The sequence below is a fragment of the Pinus tabuliformis genome, chromosome 5_2 (assembly GCF_031772625.1).
Source record: "Pinus tabuliformis cultivar Carrire ecotype Pingquan chromosome 5_2, CPIR1, whole genome shotgun sequence".
Classification (NCBI taxonomy): Eukaryota; Viridiplantae; Streptophyta; class Pinopsida; order Pinales; family Pinaceae; genus Pinus; species Pinus tabuliformis.
Genome location: NC_142306.1, coordinates 313,692,033 through 313,716,248, shown reverse-complemented (window position 1 = coordinate 313,716,248; position 24,216 = coordinate 313,692,033).

Sequence of the window (24,216 nt, the reverse complement as noted above, 5' to 3'; positions counted from 1 at the left end):
TATGACCTGATTAGGTCAAGATGTAATAAAGGAACTCTATAGATAGTTTGCCCTATATATACCACCCTCTACATTGTTTCAAGTGTTGGTTCATTGAGAATTTTCACTAGAGACTCGCATTGTATACCTGAGTATTTTTTATAATCAAAGATTGCTGAAAGCTTGGAGAGCAAACTGTCTGTTGTGAATGAATGTTTTTGGAGATATGAAGATGGAATTCCTGTGCTGTAGCCTGAAGCAATAAGTGCATCTCACCTCTGTTATTTATTTACCAATATCTAAATAGCAGAAAGAAAGAATAGCCTAGAATTAGTTTAAATACTCTCTATGCTCAATTTCTGCTATTTCTTTATGTTTTCCTCTGATTGAATTGGTTATGAATATGAATTCCTCCTGGCTCATGTTTACCCCAATTCACCTGTGTTTGCCAATTATCTAGGAATTCTTTACTGCCCCTAGGTAGCGCTCTGTTACCTCCTCTGTTAAGCTGATTGATAGATTCTTAACTGCCTCTTATCACTTAGCATTTTTCCCATCATTTTAACCTGAAATATTGTTTTATGCTCAGCTATCTTGCTCCACTTTCCCTCTCTTGTGACCGAAGAAATGCACCAGCAGTTCTCATCCTCGAATCCACGCCCAATGGTTTGAAACTTCCAGCCTATGCCTTGCCTCTCTATCTGAAAACATCAATTTTCCCACCAAAAACAAAACAAAAACCCTCTGAACTCGAAGACCTAGCCTAAAATCCTTTTCAACAAAGCTAAATCTAAAAGAGAGAGCCCTCTCTGACTGCAGGTTGGCTAGAACTTGCAGTCCAAAGTTGTTCTGTGGTTACCTCGGCCGTATCCTTTTCCAGAGATTAAGGACAACCTGAGTGATAACAGTTCCTTAAATGGAACAGCTGCTATTCCTTAAGAGGAACAATAAATATTCCTTAGGAGGAACAACAAAAATATAAACATGCAAATTGTTGTTCCTTAAGAGGAATGGCTGTTGTTCCTTAAGAGGAACAACAGTTGTTCCTTATGAGGAACAACAACTGTTCCTTAAGAGGAACAGCAACTGTTCCTTAAAAGGAACAACAAAAATATAAACACACAAATTGCTGTTCCTTCAGAGGAATGGCTACTCTTCCTTAAGAGGAACAACAAAAAGAAAACACATTCAGAAACTCTTGTTCCTTAAGAGGAACATCAGTTGTTCCTTAAGATGAACAACATGAAAATTAAATAAAGAGAAAAGTGTCATTCCTTAAATGGAACAACACTAAAATCTGTACAAAAAATAGTTTATACAATAAAATTTTAAAAAGAAAGGTTTTTATACAAAATTTAAAAACAAATGAGTTGTTTATTGGATTGATGTCGAGGATGGGTTAACCTCCTCAGCGAGAATTTGCATGGTGGAATATTCCCATAACTGTTGGTAAAAGGATTCCCTGGTAAGTGGTTTGTGATAAAGTCGCACTCGATGACCATTCACTTTGAAAGAATATCCAGATCCATCAATGGTTGTCAATGTAATGGTGCCATTATCATGCACATTTTGTATCTCATAAGGTCCTAGCCATCTAATCTGGAGTTTTCCAGGGAAATCCTAGAACCTTGAATCGTATAGGAGTGCCCAGTCTCGTTCATGGAAACTCTTCTTTTTAATAAGAGCATCATGCCATTTCGCCCTCTGCTATTGAATTAATGCACTGTGTTGAAGAGTTAAGAGCCTGATTTCATCTAATTTATTGATTTGTTGTAATCTATTGGTCTGAGCTTCATTTAAATTCAAACCCACCTCCTGTGTTGTTCTTAATGTTTGAATTTTGAATTTGATTGGGAAGATGGGTTCCTTACCAAATACTAATTGATATGGTGAATATCTCGTGGTGTTTCTCCATGTTGTGTGGTATTCCCACAAGGCTTCCGGCAATCTTGAAGCCCAGTCATGTCTGTGTGATGCAACTATTTTTGTAAGTATTGCCTCAGTTACCTTATTAGTACTTTTTACTTGGCCATTTGCTTGTGGGTGGTATGGAGTTGTAATTTTGTGCAGAATATGATAATTTCTCAATGTTGCAGCAATCTTGTTACCTACGAATTATAGTCCTACATCTATAATTGTCTCTGGGTAGGCCATATCGCACAAATAATTGAAAATTAAAATGTATTACTAAATCCTCTATAGCTCTTGGTAGCGCCTCTACTTCAACCCATTTAGTAACATACTCTGTTGCAACCAGTATGTATATTTTTTGATTGGATGATGGATTAATAGGACCAACAAAATCTAGCACCCACTTCTCAAAAGGCTCGATTATTAATTGTGGGTTCAGAGGCATCTCATCAAATTTTCCAGGGCATCTTGTCCTCTGGCAGCTATTATAGGCTTGAAAAAAGAATTTAGCATCTTTAAAGATAGTGGGCTAGTAATAGCCTATTTGTAAAACTTTGTGACTAGTTCTGTGATCTGCAAAATGTCTGCCACACAGCCCATCGTGGCATGCTTTTATAATGTTAAACACTTCATCTTGCCGGATGCATCTTCTGATGTGCATATCTGCCCCTATATGGAATAAGTAGCCCCCAATCCAAGAGAATCGGGTACTGTGCTGCACTATTTGTTTTCTTTCATTAGGCGTTAGGTGCTTGGGTAATTTTCCCACTGCCAAGTAATTTGCAACGTCGGCATACCATGGTGTTCTGACAGTAACAACAAATAAATGTTCATCAGGAAATTGATCCTCAACTGCTGCTGCGTCCGCTAGCTTTGGCATTCATGAGAGAAAATTAGCTACAGGGTTTTATCTTCTAGGTCGATCCTTAATTGTGATGTCAAATTCCTGCAAGAGAATCAACCATCTTGTCACTCTTCCATTTGTAACATGTTTATTTGCTAAATACTTAATGGCAGAGTGATCTATATATAAAACTACATGATATCCAATTATATAGTGTCTAAATTTATTTACAGCATATATTACAGCTAAAAATTCTTTTGTAGTCACAATATAGTTTAATTTAGCAAGAGATAGATTTTTGATGATATAATATATTGCATATGGCTTTTTATCTTCTTCCTACCCAAGAACTTCTCTAATTGCTATGTCTGAAGCATCAGATGAAATCTAGAATGGAAAATTTGTTGGCATTTTGGCACAGGTGTGGCCCTATGGTACAGGTGTTGTCCTTGATGGCAACTCACTTTGGTGTCAGACCTCAGTTCAGGTGCTCAGAATGAAGGAAATCTTGTATACGCAGGTTCACCTTGCCGAAGACGTGTATACACGTGGGTTATATGTTCAGAAGTTGTGTATGCGTATACACGCACTTTTATGCACAGAAAAGCATGTACATGGTGGGAAACTTATTTTTGGTCCATGGTTGTTAGTCCTTGGAATTTGAACCTATGGTTTTGGACCATGGTATCTCGTCAGAAGTGTTGACCCCAGGTTTTGGGCCCTTGGTATTGGTTTATTATGGTTTTGGACCGTGGTATTGTGGAAGGCCTAAAACTATAAAAGAGGAAGGAGATCATGTGACAAGGAATCATCTGAATTATTATTGAATATCTGATAATGTACGAGATCTGAAATATTGGTGATTAGCATTGTGGAGCAGATCTGGATCTGAATGAAGGAGGAATCTTAGCGAAAAGAAGGATAAGTTCTATTGATGGGTCATAATCTCTTGGCTTGAATGATAATATCTTTACATGATTTTGATCTGTTATATCTGGCGCATGCGTGATCTATAAATCTGATAATCTGGGTTAATCAGTGCCTGAATACTTGAAAGAGTGAATTATTTTTTGTAGATCTGTACGCAGGTTCAGTTCAGCTAAGGCGCGTATATATGTAGGTTCAGTGAAGGAAAACAGTGTATACGCAAGTTGTTCCATACGCAGAAGCGTATGCACGCAGGTTTCAGGCCATTAAAGTAGCGTATACATTTTGAGTTGTGTTTTTGCTGCTTTTGTTTATTGCTGCAGTGTTCTGGGTTCAGTTTTGGTGTGTGGTACTGTTACTGTGATCTGGGTACAGTCGTCAGAGAAGTGTTTATGTTGATTCAGTTTTGATTGGTGAAAAGGTGATTGGTTGATGCAGAAATTCTTGATGGTTGATTGATGTTATTTGTGGATCCAATCTGAAAATTTATGAAACGTGGTCCCTGAAAGAAAGAGAAGGTTGTAGCCTTCTGTAGGCCAGCACCTACGTACTAGTATCTTGGCTAGTGCAAGAGATAAGGGGGTTGTAGCTACCTTCCAAGAGAAGCTAGGAAACGAGAGAGGGTTGTAGCTCTCTGCAGGTTGCAGCCTGCGTACTGGTAAAGGACTGCACCAGTACATTTGTAAAAAGAAGTTTCTAATTAAAGAAAAGATAGAGACGAATTGCAGCAGGTGGTTTTCACCCACATTGGGTTTCCACCTTATATCTTGTGTTCTTGTGTGTGATTGTCCTTCTGCTCTGTTTTACTATTTCTAGTTAATGGTTATTTGCTTCTGAATCACAGATTAACAATCAACATCAGAAAGATAAAGTAAATTAAAAGCTTGCATTATATACGTGGGTTTTCTTATGCATAGTTGCGTATATACGCGAGTTTAATTAACTGAAGTAGTGTATAACATTTGATTTTGAAAAAGGAATATTTGACTTAATAATACTGATTCACCCCCCCTCTCAGTATTATTTCCAACAATTGGTATCAGAGCAGGTCCTTCAGAAGAAGCTTGATCGCTTGAAGGAAGATCATTCATCATGAGCAACTACGAGAGGGAAGCATCAATCAGGCCACCGATTTTTGATGGGACAAACTTCGTTTATTGGAAGGTAAGAGTTACTGCCTATCTTCAATCTCTTGGTATAGAAGTCTGGGATATCATAGATACAGGGTATACTTTTCCATCAGCAACTCCTACAGATCCGGCTGAAAAGAAGAAATATGAAACAAATGCAAAGGCGGTCAATACTCTATTAGGATGCCTATCTCAATCAGAATTTGTCAAGGTAATGCAATTTAAATCCGCAAAAGAGATATGGGACAAGATTGTTCTGAGCTATGAAGGGGATGATCAAGTAAAATGAGCAAAACTTCAAACCCTCAGGATTCAGTATGAAAATCTCAGGATGTATAATGATGAAAGTGTGGCTAACTATTTTCTTCGTGTAGATGAGATTGTTAATTGCATGAAAAATTTGGGTGAAGAAATAAAAGAGGCTATTGTGGTTGAAAAAGTTCTAAGATCTTTGTCCTCTAGGTTTGAATCTAAAGTTTCTGCAATAGAAGAAAAAGAGAATCTACAAAGCCTTAAAATGTCACAACTGCACGGAATTCTAACCGCTTATGAAATGAGGAAAGGAGGTCCATCAGACAGGAGAGAATTTGCCTTCAAGGCTTCAGGCAAAGGCGAGTACTATGAGTCAGGACATGTGTCAGAAGAAGAAGAAGAATCAAATTTTGTCAGAAATCTTCAACGGGGTACTGGACGGTTCCGAGGTAAGTTACCTTTCAAATTCTTTGCTTGTGGAAGAGTCGGTCACTATGCTACCAAATGTCCTCACAAGGATAAGATTTAAAAAGGGAAGGAACCTGTTAGATGGAACAAGAAACAAAATGCAAATAAGAAATCTATTACACTCATGAAGATAGTGATGGACTTTCAAATAGTGACGAAGATGAACAAGGTAATAAGTATAAACTTTTAATGGCTTTTGAAGATGATGACTACATGGATGCTATAGATGTAGAAGGTTTTTATAAAGAGATATCTAATCTCAAAATTTGCTTAGAAGAGAAAAATGCGATTATTTATTCTCTGCAATGTCAACTGGCTGAAAGGGAAAAAAATCTTGAAAATTTGGAATGTGAAATTGTTGGTCTTAGAAAGGAGATTGAAAAAACAAAAGCTATTAATCTTAAATTTGTTAAAGGATCTAAAACTCTGGATGAGATTATCAATGTGCAGCATTCTCCACTAATTAAGACAGGTCTGGGATATAATGAAGAAACATCTCAAGCATCCACCTCCAAAAGTTATCTTGATGAAGCAAGGAGGAGCGAGCAAAGGCCTAACAGAAATCATCAGGTATATCAGGGATAGTTTACCTCAAGAATGAACAAAGACTATCAAGAAAATTGGGGGCAAGCTACCTTAAGGACAAATAAAAGCTACAATCAGCCTCAGGTAAAATCTTCCCAATTTGCCTCAAGAATGGATGTCAGTAGAAACTACAATCCTTTGGATGATAGATTTAATAATCACAGGAGTTTCTTCAATGGCCAATGCTTCTCTTGCCATAACTTTGGTCACAAAGCAGCCCAATGTGTTGCCTATAAGACAATCATGACTAGAGAAGCTCAAAAACAAAGGAATATGACTGGGATCATGAAAAGGACTTATAACAACTTTTCAGCCCTTGAAAATGAAGTTGAATGTTCTATTTGTAATAACTTTGGTCATGAAGATTCTGAATGGGGGAGCAGGTTTTGGAAGACAACTCAGAAGGAACAAACCTCAAGTGCCAGAACATGGAGAATGAAGGAACCACAACCAGAAAGATGTGGGATAGCCTTTTATGTAGAAGGACAAGAAAATCTATGGTATATTGACAGCGGATATTCGAAGCATATGACAGGTGATAAAGAAAAACTTGAATCATATATTGCATTAGAAAATGGAAAGAAGGTTTCTTTTGGAAACGATACCCCTGCAGCCATAAAAGGAAAAGGCACTGCTCAGTTGAAAGAAAAGGTCAAGGCTGGAAATGTTTTGTATGTTGATGGCTTGAAGCATAATCTACTGAGTGTTAGTCAGATGTGCGATCAAGGAACCGAGGTAATATTTCGATCAAATGGATGTAGTGTTTGTGATCTTGATACAGGAGAAACAGTGATCAAAGGCAGAAGAACTCCAAATAATCTATACATATTTGAAGAAGGACAACAAAAATGCTATTTAAGCAAGGATGATGAACACTGGTGATGGCACCAGAGGTTGGGGCATCTATGCTTTTCACAAATAAGGAAAGCATGCAAATACCAGGCAGTTCGTGGTCTTCCGGATATCAAATTCCAGACAACACCATATGCAAATCATGTCAATTTGGTAGCAAACTAGAACTAACTTTCTTGAGAAGGAAGGGTCAGCTAGCAGGCCTCTTGAGCTAGTCCATACAGATGTATGTGGTCCATTTAGGACAAGCTCACCTTGAGGAGAAAAATACCTTATATTATTCATTGACGACTTCTCCAGGTTTGTTTGGTTAGGACTTATGAATCACAAAGACGAAGCATTCGAAAAATTCAAATCCTTCAAAGCCTTGGCTGAAAATGAATCAGATTACAAAATTAAGTGCCTCAGGTCCGACAGAGGTGGGGAATTTACCTCAAATGATTTTTTTGATTTCTGTGAAGAACATGGAATAAGAAGGGAATTCTCTACAGCTAGGACTCCTCAGCAAAATGGAGTGGCGGAAAGGATGAACAGAACAATCCAACAAATGGCTCGTGCTATGCTTGATGAGTCTGGAACTCCCGCAACCTTCTGGGGTGAAGCTGCATATGCTGCGGTTGTTATTCTCAACAAAACAAATGTCCGAGTGAACAACACTCAAACTCCTCATGAGCTCTGGTATGGTGAGACTCCTTTGGTAAAGCATTTCAAAATTTTTGGGAGCAAATGCTATATTAAGAATACTGATGAGCAGCTTGGAAAACTTGAACCTAGAGCAGATGAAGGCATTCTCCTTGGTTATTCTCCCTACAACAAAGCATATAAGTGTTACAATAAAAGACTTGGAAGAATTGTTGACAGCATTGATGTAGTGGTTGATGAAAAAGGATACATCCCTAGGCAAGTGAATCATGAAAATATCGATGAGGATGAAGACTACTCTCCAAATCAGACAAATGATCAAGAAAAACCCCAAGAGGCACCAGAGGAACAGATAAGGATAGAAGAGAAGGCTCCATCCAGGTACGTTTAGAAGAATCATCCAGAATCTCAAATTTTGGGGCAGAAAGAAGCAGGTATACAAACAAGAAGAACAATAGCAGAAGCTTCAAGCTATTTGGCATTGCTCTCTTCCACTGAACAAAATGTAAAAGAAGCATGCAAATATGAGTGTTGGGTTAAGGAAATGGATGAAGAGCTTGAGCAGATCGAAAATAATAACACTTGGGAGTTGGTTCCTAGACCAAAAGACAAAAATGTCATAGGAACAAAATGGATCTTCAAAAATAAGTTGAATGAAAATGGGGAAGTGATTAGAAACAAGGCTAGACTTGTTTGTAAAGGGTATGCTCAACAGGAAGGACTAGACTTTGAAGAAAATTTTGCTCCCATTACTAGACTTGAGGCCATTAGAATGTTCCTTGCTCTCTCTAGCTTCCAGAAGTTCAAAGTATTTCAAATGGACGTAAAATCAGCCTTTCTGAATGGAGACTTAGAAGAAGAAGTGTACATAGAGCAACCAGATGGCTTTATCCTTGGGAATGATCCAAATCTTGTATGCAGACTTAAAAAGGCTCTCTATGGGCTTAAGCAAGCTCCAAGGGCTTGGTACTATCGCTTGGACAAATACCTTCATCAACAAGGTTTTTCAAAAGGATTAGCAGATAGCAATCTTTATATAAAAATTGAAAATGACAAATTGCTAATACTTGTTGTGTATGTAGATGATATTATCTTTGGCATCAACGAAGAAGCTATGAGTCAAAGCTTTGCCTTCATGATGCAGAAAGAATTTGAAATGTCTTTGCTTGGAGAACTGACATACTTTCTTAGATTGCAAATCCAACAAAATGAGGGCGGTATCTTCTTGTCTCAAACCAAGTACCTCAAGTAGATTCTGAAGAAATATGGCATGGAAGATTCGAAAGCAGTATGTACCCCTATGGTTACAAGATGCAGTCTCAGTGAAAATGATGAATCAACAGTAGTACATCAACCAACCTATAGATCTATGATTGGAAGTCTACTCTATTTGACAGGTACCTGACTAGACATCATGCATGCAGTGGGAATAGTTGGAAGATTTCAGGAAAATCCAAAGGAAACTCATCTTCAGGCAGTCAAGAGAATCTTCAAGTACCTTTGAGGAACTCAAAACTATGGCTTATGGTATCCTAGAGATACAGATCTCACACTTCATGCTTACACAGATGCAGATTGGGCCGGAAGCGTGGATGACAGGAAGAGCACAAGTGGTGGTGCATTCTTTATGGGTTCCAGATTAGTATCTTGGTTCAACAAGAAACAAAGTTCGATTGATTTATCTACAGCTGAAGCAGAATATGTGGCTGCTGCATCTTGTTGCACTCAACTTCTTTGGATGATGTAAACCTTGCAGGATTTTCAAATCACTTGTACTCCACCTGTCTCTATCTTATGTGATAATACGAGTGCAATAAGAATTTCAAAGAATCCTGTCATGCATTCAAAGACCAAGCACATACCTATCAAATATCACTTTCTTCGGGAATAAGTGCTTGAGCGAAAAATCAAGTTGGAGTATGTTCCTTTTAAGGAACAAGTTGCTGATATACTCACCAAACCATTGCCCAGGGAAACTTTTGAATATCTCAGACAGAAGCTGGGAGTAGTTGATGCTTCATCCTGCTGTTGAAGCTTGTTTGTTTCAGAGAAAAGATGGTGTACGCAAGTTGGATGAGGGGCATCCGCGTACATACGCCAATTTATGCAGGTGCAGTCGCGTATATGGAGTTCTGAAGAAAATCAGCAAGGACAAACTCTGGTTGGAGAGAGTCTGATATGGGTCTGTCAGAGACCATCAGGCACAGGTTCAGGGGGAGCAGATAATCTTCTAATAATGCATTGTTGGCATTACCTTAGAAGCTCTTGGTTCTAGTACTCAAGCTGTTTTTGGTTCAGGTGGATCAGCTGCAGAAAGGAGAATAGAAGGAGAACATGGTTGCTGATATATACAGTGATTATCAAATGTTGCTGATAGTAGTTATTAGTGATTTACATAGTCTTGATATTTCGTCTCTATGTCATGTATATCTTTTTATCAAGGTCATGTAACGGCCTATTTTGGTTTCCCCACTATGCCTGGGATGATTGATGCAATGTGATTGGTTGTCATATGTAAATTTCTGATGTATCCCCACTTGGTTGGGTGGATGATCCCCACTTGGTTGGGTGATGGTTGTATGTATCGAGTCTTTTGGTGATAGGAAGGTCTTTTATGATGTCTAAGTCATGGTTCCTCTTGAAGAACACCTTTTTACAGATCTTGCCTACAGTCAGGGGGAGTATGTTCAGTAGAGTAGAGATATCAGCATGTACTCAAGGGGAGCACAACCCTTTGCCCTTGATGACAAAGGGGGAGAATGACTTTGAGGATCTTGTGGTTGCGATCAAGTCCAAAGGGGGAGATTGTTGGCATTTTGGCACAGGTGTGGCCCTATGGTACAGGTTTTGTCCTTGATGGCAACTCACTTTGGTGTCAAACCTCAGTTCAGGCGCTCAGAATGAAGGAAATCTTGTATACACAGGTTCACCTTGCCGAAGACGCGTATACATGCGGGTTATACATTCAGAAGTCGCGTATGCGTATACACGCACTTTTATGCACATAAAAGCATGTACATGGTGGGAAACTTATTTTTGGTCCATGGTTGTTAGTCCTTGGAATTTGAACCTATGGTTTTGGACCATGGTATCTCGTCAGAAGTGTTGACCCCAGGTTTTGGGCCCTTGGTATTGGTTTATTATGGTTTTGGACCGTGTTATTGTGGAAGGCCTAAAACTATAAAAGAGGAAGGAGATCATGTGACAAGGAATCATCTGAATTATTATTGAATTTCTGATAATGTACGAGATCTAAAATATTGGTGATTAGCATTGTGGAGCAGATCTGGATCTGAATGAAGGAGGAATCTTAGCGAAAAGAAGGATAAGTTCTATTGATGGGTCGTAATCTCTTGGCCTAAATGATAATATCTTTACATGATTTTGATCTGTTATATCTGGCACATGCATAATCTATAAATTTGATAATCTGGGTTAATCAGTGCCTGAATACTTGAAAGAGTGAATTATTTTTTGTAGATCTGTACGCAGGTTCAGTTCAGCTAAGGCGCGTATATACACAGTTTCAGTGAAGGAAAATAGCGTATAAGCAGGTTGTTCCATACGCAAAAGTGTATGCACGCAGGTTTCAGGCCATTAAAGTAGCGTATACATTTTGAGTTGTGTTTTCGTTGCTTCTGTTTATTGCTGCAATGTTCTAGGTTCAGTTTTGGTGTGTGGTACTGTTACTATGATCTGGGTACAGTCGTCAGAGAAGTGTTTATGTTGATTCAGTTTTGAATGGTGAAAAGGTGATTGGTTGATGCAGAAATTCTTGATGGTTGATTGATGTTATTTGTGGATCCAATCTTAAAATTTATGAAACGTGGTCCCTGAAAGAAAGAGAGGGTTGTAGCCTTCTGTAGGCCAGCACCTACGTACTAGTATCTTGGCTAGTGCAAGAGCTAAGGGGTTTGTAGCTCCCTTCCAGGAGAAGCTGGAAAACGAGAGAGGGTTGTAGCTCTCTGCAAGTTGCAACCTACGTACTGGTAAAGGACTGCACCAGTACATTTGTAAAAAGAAGTTTCTAATTAAAGAAAAGATAGAGACGAATTGCAGCAGGTGGTTTTCACCCACATTGGGTTTCCACCTTATATCTTGTGTTCTTGTGTGCGATTGTCCTTCTGCTCTATTTTACTATTTCTAGTTACTGTTTATTTTCTTCTGAATCACTGATTAACAATCAACATCAGAAAGATAAAGTAAATTAAAAGTTTTCATTATATACGCGGGTTTTCTTCTGCGTAGTTGCGTATATACGTGGGTTTAATTAATTGAAGTAGCGTATAGCATTTGATTTTGAAAAAGGAATATTTGACTTAATAATACTGATTCACCCCCCCTCTCAGTATTATTTCCAACAAAATCCCAGTTTGGGCCCCTTAACACTGGGGCTATTGATACAAGCTTTTTTAGATCCTCAAAATCACAGTCACACTTATCTGTCCAAATGAAATCAATATTTCCTGTTAGTGCATATAAAGGTGCAGCAATCTAAGAAAAATGCTTGATAAATATTCTATAATAACAAGAAAATCCCAAGAAACTGCGTACCTCTATTTGTGTGGTAGGGGTAGGTATTAACAAAATTATCTGAATTTTAGCCGGATCTACCTATATTCCAGCTGCTGAGATATAATGACCTAAGATGAGTCCCTTGGTCATCATCATATGACACTTTTCATGGCTCAAACAGAAAGCTCGGGGTGACCGTTCAACAGAGACTAATAATTAAGATGAGCAGACAATAGAGCTTTGGTGCATTCGAACTTACTTCTGATTAAATTCGAAGTTTCCTAAACAACAGATCTGAGATAGGTGACTTCTCCTCAACTAAACATGCGCGCGCAACACAACCTCCCTCCACGGGTCTTTAAAATGTCGTTGCCTTACAACTCAAGGTTCTTTTGGATATAGAAGTTGTCCTCAAACAGGTGGCCTAGTAGGCTTCGAATATTAACAAAAACAAGCAGAGTACATAAAGCTTATTACAACAAGAGATCTTAGAGTTCTCTATCAAGTGATGATCCTAAACTTCTGCAGACCCTTTCTTATATAGACTTCCTAGCGAATCTAATCCTAGCTAAGACATGACGTAAAAGCGGAAATTATTGAGGGTCATGTCGGTATTTCTTTCACCGACGGTGTCTACTCAACTTTTTCTAGTACAATGATTTTAGCTACAACATGTGATCACATTGTCACCTTGCTAGCTAAAGATTCTACCATGGTCCCATCAGACTCCTATCTGAATCATAATCAGAATCATGTGTTGGCTCGTACTCATCGAGGATCTTCTGGTAGTGGTGTTCTATCAGCTGGTTGTATTCTTCATCGATATCTGCTGCTGGGTCCTGAGCATCTGTCAAATCATATGGGAAAGTAGATGTTTTTGCTTTTCCTTTGGCATCTTCATCTAAAATTATTGTCCTCCTGGCTACTGCTTTTGAAGATTCTCCCTTTTCCGTATTTGTTTTTATCCTGTGGAGGCCTGGTTGCTGAGGTGTGTACATGGCTTCTTGTTTCTCCCACTTGTTAAGAAAAGGTAAAGCACTGATCTCGATGTCTAGAAAAGAATCTTTAAAGACATTTCTTACTGTGGGTGATCTTTGCACTTCCAATTCTATGCCATTTAAGAGTTCCCATTTAAAAATTTGAAACATATTAGTTGAACTCTCGATTGCATATGAAACCCATTGTTTACAATTATTACTCATAAAATCTTTGTGTTGCCAGCCTAATTCGAAAATCATTGATGTACAGATTCTTTTTGAAATCATCAAACTTATTATATGGATGACATTGTTATTCCAATTAGGTGAGATAACACTGATAGTTACCAAAGCCTTTTGATTAACCACAAATTTTAGTATTTTCAGTTCTCCTTGTAAATCATCCATTTTTTGCAGAATCTGTAGTTTTTCTGCTAGTTTTAAATTTCCAAATTCATGGAACCAACCATCATGCTGCTTAATCATTTCTTCATTGTTACTGGTCTCGATTTCTCCGATCCTTTCATGGATGAAAACCTGTGCAAATGGATTTGGATCAATACTTTCTCTTAATCTGAGGCTGTGAAAATCCCAAGGGGATGAGAAAGTTCTGAGATATTGCATCGTCCGTTGAATGCACTGAGATATCCTAGTAGTTGGCTTTTTTCTGCAGAAGCCCTCTTTTATCTCCCAATCAGCAAATCCTTCAAATAGTCTGAATCTGTCAACGAATGTAGAAAAACTATCATCCTGTGGAGTTTACCTGGAATGGTAAAACATGAACCTGTACAAGTCATGAATGCTTTATTCATATCCCTGGTTAATGAATCTATTAGAAAATTTGAATTACCTGGGATCCATTCAACTTCAAAATCAAACTGTTGGAACCAAATCTGCCAAGCAAGAATTCTTCCCTTTGCAATCCATCTTGATATTTTGGCAGATAGAAAATATTTGAAATTCTTGGAGTTTGTTCTGATTAAGAATTTTACGGGAGTAACATATAACTCAAATCGTTGTATCCCGTTGAATATAGCCAATGTTTCTTTTTTGGCTATGAAGTAATTCTTTTGACTGGGTGTAAATTCACTTGAAGCATAAGCACAAAGTTTTTCTTCACCTTTCTCCCTTCATTCTAAAAGAACGGCTGCCCAAAAATCTAGAGAAGCATCAGTTTGGAGAATAAGCAAACCATCACCTGGTGGCTGAAGCTTTGGCAGTTGTTGGCATTCTGCTTTCAATTGTTTGACTGTTGCTGTTGCTTCTTGTGATCATCCCTGTTTGAGATGTTTCTTTATCGGTGTTGTTTTCTCTGTCAGATTTGGGATATACTTGTGAAGATAATTCAGAACTCCTAAGAATCTTTGAATTGTTTTGGTATCCTTCAATTCATCTAGAAACTGTGTCAATTTGGTTAATACATGAGGTTGCATTTGAATTGCACCATTGACAACATTAATTCCCAAAAAATCAATATTGTCTTGAAATAAAGACATCTTCCTTTCTGACAAAACTATACCATGCTGCTGAACTTCTTTTAGAAAAATTTCTAAATGCTCTAGATGGGTTTTTACATCTGGACTATGAATGAGGATATCATCTATATATGTAACAATGAAATCATACTTGGCAAAAATAAAATCCATTCTTCATTGGAAGAATGCAGGAGCGTATTTTAAACTGAAGGGAACAACCTTCCATTGATAAAATCTGGCTGGAAAAATAAAAGTAGTTTTATGCCGGTCCTCTGGCTGAATCTGAATCTGATAATACCCAGACTTCATGTCAAATTTACTAAATACCTTGCTATGCTGAATTTTTTTCATTATAGTTTCTAGTCTTGGCAATGGATAGTTAAAGCTTTGAGTGATGGCATTGAGGGGTTTATAGTTTATCACCATTCTAGGTTTTCCCCTAACTATCTCAGAATGATTCCTTACCAGAAATGCTGAGCAAGTGTAATGAGACTCACTTGGCTCAATGAGCTGCATTTGTAGAAATTCTTTTATCTGTTTCTTTATTTCCTGCTCATCTGAGGGAGTGCAAGGAATCAGCTTTCCCTTGACTCCATTGTCATGCAAGGTTATAATTTCTTGCATCGGACTTTCTGTTTCCCAAAACTGTTGTGGGTTTTCTGAGCAACTTTTTATAAGTCTTTTGTGGATATCATCTTGTTCTGTAGACCAATTGGGATTTATGCATGCCAATTGTTTTGTTTTAGATTCTGCTCTTGCTTCATAGAACTGCAGGACTTCCTGCCAATCATCAGAATCTTTTAATGGCTTTCTGGCTCCTACTCTTTTCTGGCTATTTTCATGTCTTACTTCTGAGTTTGCAATAAACAAACTAGGGACAAAAACAACTTTCTTTTTCAAATTGATAATCAGCTTATCTTGGCTGATTGTCACTGGAAGCACAGAATTTAAAAATGGCATTCCCAACATTAGACTAGCTGAGGGATCAAAATGTTGTATTGCAGAGATCTTAACAATACTCCCCCCAACTTTCAAAGAAATATTGTCTACATAATGAGTTAAACTGACAGATCCTCCAATGGTTTCTGAAACTAGTATATTTTGCAGTGGTTTCCACTGAGATTTAAATAAATATGGTCTAGCCAAATTATTAGATCCACCGGTATCAATGAATGCATCTACAGATATCCACTCATTTCTTACTTGAACTTGAACCGGGATATAAATAAGGCTATTAGTCTTAACGATCTTTTTTAACAATGTATTTTCTTCTATTCTCTTAATCTCTGGTTGTGGAAGACTGGTTGAGGCTGTTGTTCTTTTCTCAAATGGGCAAAAAGCATTTACTTCAGGAAAAGGTAACAGAGGTTGCTTACCTTTTTGTATCAACTTCTCTGACTGTTCTGACTATGAAATTACAGATTCATCATCTGAATCCTCTGATGTTTCACTAGTGATTTCAGTGTCACTTTCTTCTTCACTGTAATGATTTTCTTCTGAAAATTCATCATCAGAACATGATGGACAAAAATTCAATTTTTGAACATTTTCTTCTTCTTCTACATCTGATATTTCGGTTAGAATATATACATCTGAAATATCATCTTCTGAATCTACAACTGACCAATCATCTTGAAACTCTTCTATGTCTATACAGGCTTTAAGCTTACTAGATGAATTCTGTGGGCACTTTCGTGCAAAATGTCCTTCTTTTTTACAAATAAAACAACAGTTGTTGTTTCTGGGTCTTGATCTTTTCTTTAAAAATTTATATTTACGGAAAGGCTTTCTTGGATTTGAGACTCTCTTGGGTTTAAATCTACCATACCTTTTTGTTTTCTTCTTCTTTCTGAAAGGTGTCTATGGTAGCATTATTTTTCAAACATCTGAACTAGGTGTGATGTCATGCACCTTCTTCTGCGAACATAAATATTTAACTTTCTCTGTAACCCTGAAAAGAAGGTCAACCCAATAAACTTGATCTAGTCTTTTGTTCTGTACATCTAGATCTTTCATAATGAGGTCTCCTAGATTGCCTGGTAACTTTGACAAAAATGAAATTTTTTGAGCCACATCATTTGAGAGATTAGTTTTAAAAACCTTAGCCATGAAATCTTTACTGAAATGATCAAGATATTTCAGATCTTTTAATTCCATCCAACTAAGATCTGTTATTATTTGCTTTCTCTTATCAACTGGTTCTGGCATGGACTGTGTCCTTAGTAATAACTCCAATGTAGACAGTCTGGCTTCCATGACGGCTCTTCTTTCTACTTTTGATGGTCCCATCCACCAATCATAGACTATACCAGTCATACTTTTTTCTGCTAGGACCATGATGGATATATTATCCAATTTTGTAGTAACCTGCATTTGATACAAAGCTCCTATCCAAATCTTGATTGATTCTCTAGGGCTTGAAGAATTATCTAGATCTAAGATATAGCCACTAGTATTAGCTGCATACAAGTCTTCTTCAACACGAGGGTATTTATTTACTTCTTTCAAAATGTGTGCCTTATTCTAATTATTTATAGATGGCAAGATGAAAGAAGGGAATTTAGAGGTAGATTGTTCAAGGGTCATGACTTCTTTCTTTGACTCAAAAGGTTTATCAATTTTGTAAGTCTCTCTTTCACTAGTTAGCTTTCCAGTGTCCTTAGAAGTACCCTCTTCTGCGTTGGTTGCAGTTACTGCTTCTTTTGCCTGTTCTTCTTCTTCTAGATCCCAATAATTGCGTGCAGTCATATCTATATGAAACTTTGGAATTTCTTTGGCCTTTTTCTTACGTCTCCTTCTTCTCCTTTCTTCTTTCTCTAACTTCTCTGCTTGTTGCTCATCATAGAGCAATTTAATATTAGCATTTATCAGATCAGCTTGTTTGCCGAGGTCATCTAGAACATCTTCTGCATGAGCACACCAAGTGGTTAGATAGTTTCCTATCTAGTATACTTGGTCCACATCATTTGGATTCTCTGAATTCTGTTCTAGTAATGGAGCACAGTGAGCTCTTGTGGGTGGCTATCCGATATTTGATGAAGAGGTACTAAACTTTGTTTTAGGTGGCCACTTTCCTCCTTTTACAAATCTACGATTTGCAAACTGAAATTCCTCTATAGGTGGAGTAGTATTGACATATGTTCTAAACATTTTATTTACAACAAAAAACAATTTTTCTTCTGGTACATACATTTGGTTTGTAGACAGCGGTGTACTGGTGGAAGAACTGGCTTCTTCGGGTATAGGAATATGTTGGGTAAAAGACTTTCTTCTACTTACAGGAAGTTGTTCATTTTCTGAGATTGAGGGTAATACATGTTTTTTTGGCATAGCTATTGGTCGAGGTATTCTTGGTCTGTTTGGGATTATTCTAACACAACCATTTGACACAAACATTCTTTTGAGCATGTTGTTTGAACTCTCTGCAACTGCTAGAGATTTGTATTGGATATACCAGTCATTAGGCAAAGCTTATTTGTCATAATGAACACCTTCTACTTGTGCATTGCTTACTCCTACAACAACACAATCTTTTAACACTGGCTATCTTAATTTCGGATGCACAATATTTGTTAACTGGAAAGAGGTTTGGACTATCAAAGATAAATATTCATTGTCTTCTACCATTTCGAGACCTTGTACTACAATCAGGGCTTTCAAGCAATCTTTAAGGTGGATATCAGACAAACTAATGGCATAGTCTAGATAGATAGTGCATGTTGACATACCGAAGATAGATTCCCAAGTATAGTTCCTATTCGGGCATGTTCATATACATTGTGCCTGGTATCGAAAAGTTCAGCTATACAGGGAGTGTTAAGGCCATGACAGAATAATGGGGCTAGTCCAATTCTAATTCCCCCAAAGTGTAAATAGAAAAATCTCTTTTCAGCAACATATTTTCTAAACTTTCTGATTTCATCTTCGGAAAACAAATTTAAACCTACAATTTGTACAAATGGACCTTTGATTCTTATCTTGAGCTCAACTTCTTTAAAATAGGCCTTCTTATTTAATTTGAATAGCATCGGAACTGGATAAATTTATTTGGTATTTAATGCAGGAGGGTTCCAGTTTTCTGGGTCTTCGACCTTTTCATGTTCTACTAAGTCAGACTCGAGGGATCTATTATCTACTTCAGATATAGAACGTCTGTCAATGTTTGAAAAGGATCTCAAGAAATTGGCCATGTTGAACTCTTACAATCTATTCCAGAGATTGACTGAAGCAACTTTTATTTACTCAGCACTTGTAAAACAATATGCTTTTCAAAGGCTACCTGGCTAACTTCAGGCTCTGTCTATAGAGTGTATCGTGTCCAAGGAACGGGGTGAGGCTCTGATACCAAGCTCGGGGTGACCATTCAATAGAGGCTAATAATTAAGACGAGCAGAAAATAGAGCTTTGGTGCATTCGAACTTACTTCTGGAAGCCTGGTGGCAATGCATCTTTGTAGTACTTTTTCTAATGTTGGCTCAAAGTCATCCCCATAAGGTGTGAAGTCATCCATATATACTTCGAGCCCTTCATTTATTAAATCTGAAAAAATGTTGAGTACAGCCCTCTGAAATGTGGCAGGTGCATTGCATAGCCCAAAGGGTAAGACCCTATAAGCAAATGTTCCCCAAGGACAAGTAAAGGTAGTTTTATCCTAATCTTCAGGGGAAATTTGGATCTGATTGTATCCATTGAAGCCATCTAGGAAAGAAAAGAATTTCTTTCCTTCTAAAGTTTGCAAGACCTAATCAATGAATGGAAGGGGGAAGTGGTCTTTCTGGGTTGCTTTATTCAGTTCTCTACAGTCAACACATATCTGCCACTTCCCATTCTTTTTCGGCACCACTACTAATGGAGAGACACACTTGCTATGAAATATTGGGTAGATAAAGTTTACGTCTAAAAGTTTTTGCAATTCAGATTTCACAATATCCTTAAGATGAGGATTTAATCACCGTTGGGGTTGGCGAATAGGTCTAGCATCATTTTCTGTATAGATGTGGTGCATACACAACTAGGGATTAATTCCTTTCATGTCCAGGTAATCCCATGCAAAGGCTTCCTTATACTTTCTCAGGATTTGAACCAACTTTTCTTCTTGTTCAGCAGTCAGGTTTTTGTTAATGTTCAAAGTCTTTCCTAGCTCAATTTCTATGGTTTTGTTGTTATAAACAGAGGTGGTTGGTATTGATTGATCATGAGTTTCTTTTATGGGATCTTCTTCTACCTCATTATCGAATGCTACTTCGATCATGTGACATTTTAGATGGGATCCGATTTTGGGTTGGTTAATGTAGGTGTTGATGATGTCATCTTCTGTTTGTTCTTTAAATTTGAGAGCATGATCTAATGTTTTCAGTTAGATATGATACAGGTTGTTTTTTTGTTTTGATTAATGTTAAACTTGGCTGGGCTGGAGGATATAAGGCTAAATTCTTTACATTTCTTCCTCTTGCTATAGTCATGTAAGTGTCAGCAGTTGCTAGCCAGGGTATACCTAGAATTAAGGGGTGTCCATCCAGTTGATTTCTAGGATGATGATCAGAAAGTCTGCAGGGTATTCCAAGGGGTCTATAGATACCATTACATCATGTAATGTGCCCTCCGGTTTGACTACCGATTGGTCAGCCAACTCCAATAAGGTTATGATTGGGTCTAATGATGTAATGCCAAGTTTTTGACAAGTGGTGGTTGTAAGAATATTGATTGCGATTCCTAAGTCAACTAAGGCATTGGGGAAGGGGCATCCATTGATTTGCATCATGACTATAGGATTTCCTAGAACCTCATATTTTACAGGTGCTTCTCTTCCTAATAGTAAGTCAGATAAGGTGCCGACTACGTGGACAGTTGGATTTGTTGTTACTTTCCTCTTTGGCTTTTTCATACATAATTCTTTGATAGTTTTTGCATAAATCGTGATGTCTTGAATAACCTAGAGGAGTGGAATTTTTACACACAAACTTTTTAGTTCTCCCAGAAGATCAAAATCAAGATGTTTTATTGGGCGAGGTATGATCATTCGTTCTGGGAATGGTGGAGAAGAGGTGGTTGCTTGTTCATGAGTTTTCTATGTAAGCATATTCTGTTCTTGTAGTTTTTGTTCTATAGTTAATGGATTTTCAGTTTGAACATTTTTATCTCCCTCTGATTCTATATTATGCCCAGATATTAATTGAAGGTCATTACACTCCCTTAAATAAGTTTCTGGTTCTGGTCCTTCAATTATTTTCACAGATTGAACCGGTCTATTATTGGGGTTCAGGTTGGGTTAGGCTGGAAGCTATGTCTTAAGTTCATCCAGGGGTTTTGTTGCAATGTATAAGGTGCTGGAAGTGTGGGTTGAGGGAGAGGGATCATTCCAACTAGATGATTTATAGGTCTTTTCTGGTTCGACTGCCAGTTTTGACTTTGCAAGGTGGAGGGTGACCATTGTGTTGAATATGCATTCTTTTGCCAAAAGGTGGACAGTAAGGAAAGTTTGGCCAATTGGTTTGATTTTTTTGATTTGGCCATGGTGATATGGGGAATGGCTGTTGTGACCAGCTAGAGAAAGGTGGCTGATTCTGCCACATTTCATTATACTGCTGAGCATTATATTGAGGAGGATGAGAAGAAGAGGATGGATCAATGGGCATACCTGTTTGTTGCGACTACCACTGGTGGCACTGATTTAGTAGGTAAACTGGTTCTATTTCTTATTCTGCTTCTTTGTAGACTGATTTTAGTCCTGGGAGTGGTGGGAAGCTTTTTGTGGCATGATCTTCCATACAAATAGCACAGATTTTGACTGTATCCAGCGGGCACTCCTTGTGGCTATGTTTCTTTCTGCATCTAGGGCAGAATATCACCAAATTTTGTTCCGCTTTTGCTTGCTTTTGTTTAGCTTTCATAATGTCCAGCTACATTGTCAGAGTCCCTAAAATATCGATATTGAAATCTTCTAGTAGATTGTTGATTTCTATGCGGATTATACCTCGACCGGAGATCTTGTTATCCCTTGTGATCATGTCACGTTCTGCTGGCTTCAGTCTTGTGCTGCCTCTTGAACTCCTAATACAAAAATCAATGATGTCAACAAAAGTTTCCTGATATATGTCACCTTTACCCATAATGTTTAATGTTTCAATCCATTGTTCTTTCATCCCTTTAATTAGTGTAGTTTTTAACACGTTGTTAGGCAAGGGTAAAGATGCATAAGGAGATCTCTGGAGATTGTATTGAAAGCGTTCTACATATTCCTCCAATGTTTCACTAGGTCTTGCTGTCATTTGAAATATCTCATCCTTTAATTCTCTAGATCTGTAATAGTCCTGATATTTCTTTAGAAAAGAAGTTTTCACCTAATCCCAGTCATTTATGACTCCCCCACCTAACCCCATAAACCATCGTAAAGCTGCTCCTGCCTGTCACATGGGTGACCTAGGTTCGATCCCTAGCAACGGTGCCAAAATTTTGAGGTATAAAAGGTGTTTTTTAACTCCTAATTATCTTCACATTAGTTATCAATACAGGAAAGATTTATATTTCAAGAGTGTACACAGTTTGTGGTAGATATTTACTCAAGAGTAATGTTTCTAAATTGCAGTACAGTGCTTTCAAATACAAGAATAAACGTATGCTTTAAATAAAACTCACTTGCAACTAAAGGAAACTCAATGCTCTGAAACTAAATTATTTATTCGACAAAGTAACAGCAATTACCAATCAAGGATACAATAGCACTAACTCATTCCTTGTTTAACTGATATAAACTAAATCAAGCATCAATAAGATCCTCAATCTGAGAGCTTTGACAATAATAGCCAATGTTATTTATAGTTGTTGATCTCACACACACAACACTAAATAACCAATTGGAAATGGCAATGAATTAAATCAATAATGCTACTGCAACTGATTGAAATGAGATAATTATGCTAATTGTAAGAATGATAAAAGGCAAACCCAAATGAGAGTAGAAAGTAAATGAGAAGCAATGCTATAAAATAGAAATGGACAGCAAAAATTACATAACTGTTAGGAATAGAAAAACTAAGTTACTGAAATGAACAATGAATATTTGTAATTAAAATGAATAATGCAACAATATACATGCAAAAAGAAGTGATCTTGTTGCGAGGGAAATGAATAGCAACACAATTCAATTATAGCATATAAAACAGATCAATGCATTAAGTCTGGAAATACGAAACAGTAAAGAGATGTGACTACAATAGATAAAAATGAAACCAAACCATCACACGGCAGAAATCATAAAGGGATGATATACGAACAACAAGTGAATCCACCAGGGTCGGGCCCTTAGTCGCCAGTGAACACCGCCGGATTACTTCAAAGGAACATCAACTGTATTATATATTAATCATATGCAAAATGGTTATAGCCAGTGCGTACTCTTATTCAACAATGAGAGTCGATGATCAAAGTAAAAATACAAAAATAATTTCTGAATAATCTCCCCCTATTATTTACAATCGTTGTCCCTTTTCTAATGGCCAGGCGAATAAAATAGTAATAGTGGATAGAATATTATCAGTGGTCCCTCAAGATCAAGAGATCCTGAGAGATCCACTCAATCTTCCATCTTCAGTTAGCTCTTTGTCTTTTGCGTTGATGTCGTGATCTTCTCTGTCCTTATCCATAACTGCACGCTCCATCCTTTGCTTGCTGCCTGTGCGCTGCTTCCTGGTGAAGGAACAACAACTACTAAACTTTGTCTTTTTCCTTCTCTCGGGTAGGGAATGGTAGTTTTCCCATTTCATCCCTTTCCTACATGAGAAAAGACAATAAATAGCTAAATTGCAATAATAAATAGTTCCCTAGTTTTTACTATAATCCTTTGATATATGAATATCTTTAGAACATAAAGGGGATATAATTAAAGGAAAGGATGATGAAATAAATGGAAACTTCATACCTTTTTCATAGCTTAACACCTACTATGATGCGATCGAGCCAATGATCGACATCGCGGGTGATCTTATCCTCAAAGACTTCCAATCTCTATACTAAATCTGAGGTCCAGACAATAGGGCCGTTAAGTCTCCACTTTCCTTGGCTATCCGCTAGCTTCGTAATCCACTCGTATAGCTCAACTAGAAAGGAATAGAAAAATATCACATGGATTTTTGTATATAGGCACCTGTCTAGCCACTATTCCTTTGTCAGTCACAGATTTCTGTTCTCCTACACCATGAATTCGTGGATCTTCCTATCCAACCAGTATCTGATCTCTTCCTTAGTTGGATTCTAGCGATACGACATTACACGTCTCTTATGCAGATTCTGGTCCTCGCAATGGAACCATTTGTTGGCTGTGTGGGGCCTAACCCAGGTTCAACTTTACTTAGCCAAACAAATCCCTACACTACTAGCCCTTTCAGCATCATCCCGCAGAGCACGGACCAAAGTATCACCCGAAGTAGTATTGGCGGATGGTGGAACCAAGTTTCTGCACCCTGAGATGGTTGTGATGTTGGTTTCCTTCTGTTCCTACTTTCATACAAGTCCCCAATTTCTAGGGCTCTGTCTGTCTAGCCCTTTATTCTGTCCTTTGGTACCTCCGCAAAGGGGTACGATTGACCTTCATGTAGACCTAACCTGCAGTTCAAGTACTTTCGTGCTGCTAGGGCAACGTATTGTACAGATTCCCAAATTAT